The 4,915-nt window shown below is 41.4% G+C and overlaps 1 pseudogene; it reads left to right on the top strand.

Moving 5' to 3' along the window:
* The first annotated feature begins 1,626 nt into the window (after positions 1-1,626).
* LOC110295998 lies at positions 1,627-2,373 on the top strand (annotated as a pseudogene).
* The last annotated feature ends 2,542 nt before the right edge of the window (positions 2,374-4,915 follow it).

The following is a 4,915-nucleotide window of genomic DNA, read 5'->3' as shown; positions in this document are numbered from 1 at the left end:
AGCTACTTCACCGAAGCTGTTTATCAGGTTTAGGAGTTCTCTGGTGGAATTTTTAGGGTCACTTATATATACTATCATATCATCTGCAAAAAGTGATCTTTTGTCTTTTCTTATTGTTTCTATTTCTGTTTTCAGATCTTGAACAGTCTTATTTCTTTCCTTAAACTGTTTGTTTTTCTTGCCTTTCTTGACATTATTTCAGGGATTTATTGATTTATTCCAATTTTTTTGATTGTCTTTCTCGATTTCTTTAAGGGATTCAATAATTCTTCTATATGGGTCTCTATTATCTTCATAAAGTTGTTTTTATGATTGTTTTCTTATGTTTCCACTGTGTTGGACTATTCAGGGCTTGTTGTAGTAGAATGGCTGGGCTCTGATGAAAACATAGTGCCACAGCTATAGTTGATTTTGTTTTTACACTAATGTTTATGCATCTGAATTTAGAGTGATTATAGGTCTATGTGCCAAGTTCTGGATTTGCCTTTGTTGGATAGGTGTTTTCTTCTTTGGTTTTTGGTTTACTCTCTGGTCTTCTGACTGGATGGGCTTGTGATTGAGTAGAGGGTCTCTGCTTGAGTTGAAAACTGGACTTCTGATGGCCTGGATGGCCTCTGTTCCACCAGGTGGTCAGTGATCAAGTTGAGAGATGGAATTCCTACAATGTGTGTGACCTCTGATCTGGTAGGGGATCCTCTGGGGTTCAGGATGCTAGCCTGACTTCTGGAGGATAGGGAGGCTTCTGTCAGAGGTGTGGGCCAAAATATGGTGGCTAGGAGAGGAGGAACAGTTGGGGTTATGTTGGGCAGGTGGGGGTAGGATAGAGGTGGGATAGCAGTTTTACCAGGGATTCAAAATGCTGTCCTTGCCTCTGGTGAGATGGCCATGGCTGGTTTTTAAGCTTTTGGGAATCAAACTTAGGCAAGTACTTTATGAACTGATCTATCTCCCCAGCCATGCAAGTAAGATTTCTTTACACTAAAATATACTGTGCCTAATCATTTACATATTACCTATGGTGGTCTCTGCTCCAATATCACCTGAGCACCTGAGCAGTTCTATCAAAGATCATATGGACCACAAAATCTAAGTCCTTGGTACTAGCTTGTTACAAAAATGTTTGCCTACCTCTTTTTTATAATATAGTAACTCTGTGTGTATGTGTGTGTGAATACACACACATACACATATATATAGGCAACTATCACTTCTATCAAATTTTGGAACAATTTTATCACCACAGGAGAAATTTCACACCCATTAGCAGTAGTCTCCCCCATGCCTTTAACAAGCATTAATCTACCACCTATCTTTGTGGATTTTCATATTCTTGAAATAGTATATATATGGAATAATACAATATGTGGTCTTTGTGAATGGGCTTCTTTCACTTTATCTAATGTCCTCCCTCTCACACCCCAGAGGATGCCTACTATATTCCATGTACATAACTATGATAGACTTTCATTTATAAATTAGCCAAGTGAGAGATTAAGAACATGACTAGTGCTGCTGCACTTCTTCTTCCTCCTCCTCTTCTTCTTCTTCTCCTCCTCCTCCTTGGGAAAAACACCAGTTGGTGCAGTGGGAGGGCCCAGAAGGCATGGAGCCCATAATTAGGAGGTTATGTTGCTTTCTGGAGGATATGACAGCAGTCTTGGATGTTTCAGGGCTCTTGGAGGTAAATCCAAAGACAAGGAATAGGTGCCTGTCACCAAGCTGGATTGCCTGGATAAGGATATGGAGATCAAGTCCGTGGAAGAGGTCTACCTTTTCTTCCTGCCCATTAAGGAATCTGAGATTTTTGGCTTTTTTTCTCAGAAAATACATAAAGGATGAGGTTCTAACAATCCTGCCAGTGCAGACTCAGGCTGGCCAGTAGACCAGATTCAAGGCTTTTGTTGTTATTGGGGACTACAATGATCATGTTGTTCTTGGTGTTAAGTGTCATGAGAAGGTAGCCACTGCCATCTGAGGGCCTATCATCCTGGTCAAGCTTTCCATAATCCCTGTACAGAAAGGCTGCTGGGAGAACAAGATTGGCAAGCCCCACACTGTTGTGTTACAGGTGACAGGCTGCTGTCTGTGGCTTTGTGTTGGTGCAGCTCATCATCCTGGCTCTAAGAGGCATTGGCATTGTCTCTGCTCCTGTGCCCAAGAAGTTGCTGCTGAGTGCCGGTATTGATGACTGCTACCCATCAGCCCAGCACTGTACTGCCACCCTGGGCAACTTTGCCAAGGCCACCTTTAATGCCATCTTTAAGATCTATAGCTACATGACCCCCCTACTTCTAGAAAGAGACTGTGTTCACCAAGTCTCCATATCAGGTCTCTATTCAGAATATGCAGGTCCCAGCTGTGGCTAAGACATAAGGGTTTTTATAGAAGAAAAATAAAGTGAATTAAGTCTGAAAAAATAAAAGAACTAGCCAGTGAAGGTGAGATGGCTCAGTGGGAAAAAGTTGCTGCCATGCCTGATGACAGAAGTTCGATCCCCAAAACACACATGACAGAAGGAGAAAACTGACTCCCTAATGTTGTCCTCTGATATGTACACACACACGGTGACGTGAATATGCATATACATGCATATATACTAAGTAATTAATAATTACACTAGATAAATAAATATAAGTATGAATTATAACTAATTACACTGAATAAGTAATCAAGAAAAACTAATAATAAAAGATCTATCTCCCCATCTTTATAGGGCTCTTTTCAAGCAAAAGTAATTACAACCTAATAGGAAACAACAATAATGGTAAACATGGCTGTTATTTTAGCCTCTAGCATGTAGCAGACACTGCCTGAGCACTTTGCAAACTTAAGCCCATTTCACCCCTATAGGAATAATAAGAACTTGATGACATGGCTTCCATAGCTAGTGACAGCACTGAAGCCAGAGCTTGGCTTTGCTTCTCTTTACAGACTTTACCTTAAAGCACATCACTATATCCCTTTCCACCACAGGAAGACTGCTTAAATGTGTTCAATAGTGGGCCTGCACTGTGGCTCAGTGGGCAAAGGTGATTGCAGTCAAGCCTGATGACCTGAGTTTGATTCCTGGGAGCCATATGGTGGAAGGAGAGAATCCACTCTGGCAAGTTTTCCTCTGACCTCCACATGCATGGCCCCCAACAATAAAAGGTAAATAATTGTAAAGGAGAGTTATGTTATGAGCATGGACATACATTATGAGCATGGACATACATGTTTACTCATACACACATATCTAACTTCATAATGATCCATGAACAGATACTTATGGACTAACTTTTGGGTAGAACTTTGATAAAAATATAATGCTATAGAAGAATGCTATTTTTCACCCAAGAAAAATCTAGGAGTATTAGAACAGTTGGCAGCGGAGCCATTTAGGGACTATAGGAAAGAAAGATGCTTGTCAAACCTTATATGGCCTCTGGGAGTGCCAGAGAGTGAGCTTAGAGGAAGCCAGGTAGGTAGTCTTTTGACTCATGACTTCCATTAGTATTTTCAAAGCTCGGAGCACATTACCCAGTGCTAAGGAGCCCTCAAAGCCAGGGTGATATTTCAGAGATAATGTGCCAGCCCCAAAGCCCTTACAGATCTTCCTGAGCTAAGATGAGTAGAGCTGCCTCAGACCTTGGGGCCCAGGACCTCAGCAATTTTCCTGAAAGCCCTGATTGTTCCAATAAGGCTAATTTCAATGAGTTCCTGAGAACAATTTAAGACATCTTTTTTTCTGCCTTTCTTTCAAAGGAGCTGTGTCCATGCCAATGCCTTTGCCCATAATGGGAGGAAGAGGGTTTCTGTCCTGTTCTCCAGATCAAACTTGCCTTGTTTGGACAGTTTCCAATCAGTTGCATGTATTTTCATCAACAATTCTTACCTCTTGTTTAAAACGAAGGGCCTCAGAGAAAATGTAGCTCAGTTGGTAGAGTGTTTGCCTAGCATGCACAAAACCTGTGTTCTAAGCCAGAGCACTCCAAAATCATTACAGTGGCCCACACCCCAAATCCTGATTCTTGGGAAGTAGAGGCAAGATCAGAAGTTCAAGGCCAGCCTTGACCACACAATGAACTTGAGGCCAGTTTGGGCTACATAGACCCTGTATTGAGAAAAAGATATGTATATATATATATATATATACAGACTGTAGATTGTTGCTTTAGAATCACACAACTGCTAGCCTATGCATGCATGTAACATTTAAAACGAGGCTAGACTGAGTTAAGTCTTTCCATGCATATAAAATAGCACATATTATCTGGAAGTCTCAATACCAAAAAAACAATTCAAAACTTTTAGAATTTTTCCAGTGATTTTGTGTTGAAGTGATGCTATAAGCAGCTCTTGCCCTCCATGTCAATTCAGGTCCATGCAAAGAACCCTGCAAGATGGCGTGGGGATTTTAATATTGTATCAGGACAAATTAGGATCATTATGCCTTTGTTTTTGGTTAAATCATGAAGGATTCCTGCTATTGTTTTCTTTTCTCTGTGTGTGACCTGTCATGTGCACGAAAGCTCATAGGTGGACATGGTCAGAGGACAACTTCCTATGTCACACATTCTTAGGCCCTCTCCACATTCTTTTTTTTTTTTTTTTTNTTTTTGACACAGGCTATGATTGGCTTGAAGCTCATTGAGCTGTCTAGGCTGGCTGGCTCACAAGCCTCAGGGATCTATCTACCTTCCTAGCACTGAGATTTCAAGTGTGTGCCACCATACATGGCTTTCTTTACATGTGCTCTGATGGTTGGCTGCGGCCCCTCAACACTTGTCCTCCAGAGACTCAAGTACTTGAACAGTTGATACCCAGTTACTGGTGCTGTTCTAGAAATGGAGCCTTCAGGAGGAAGGAAGTGTGTCACTAGGGTTGGGCTTTGAGGGTTTATAATCTCACACCATTTCCTTCCCACCTCACCTCC

The sequence above is a fragment of the Mus caroli genome, chromosome 1 (assembly GCF_900094665.2).
Source record: "Mus caroli chromosome 1, CAROLI_EIJ_v1.1, whole genome shotgun sequence".
Lineage (NCBI taxonomy): Eukaryota > Metazoa > Chordata > Mammalia > Rodentia > Muridae > Mus > Mus caroli.
Note: the sequence above shows the minus strand (reverse complement) of the source record. Positions and strands in the feature narration are given on the sequence as shown.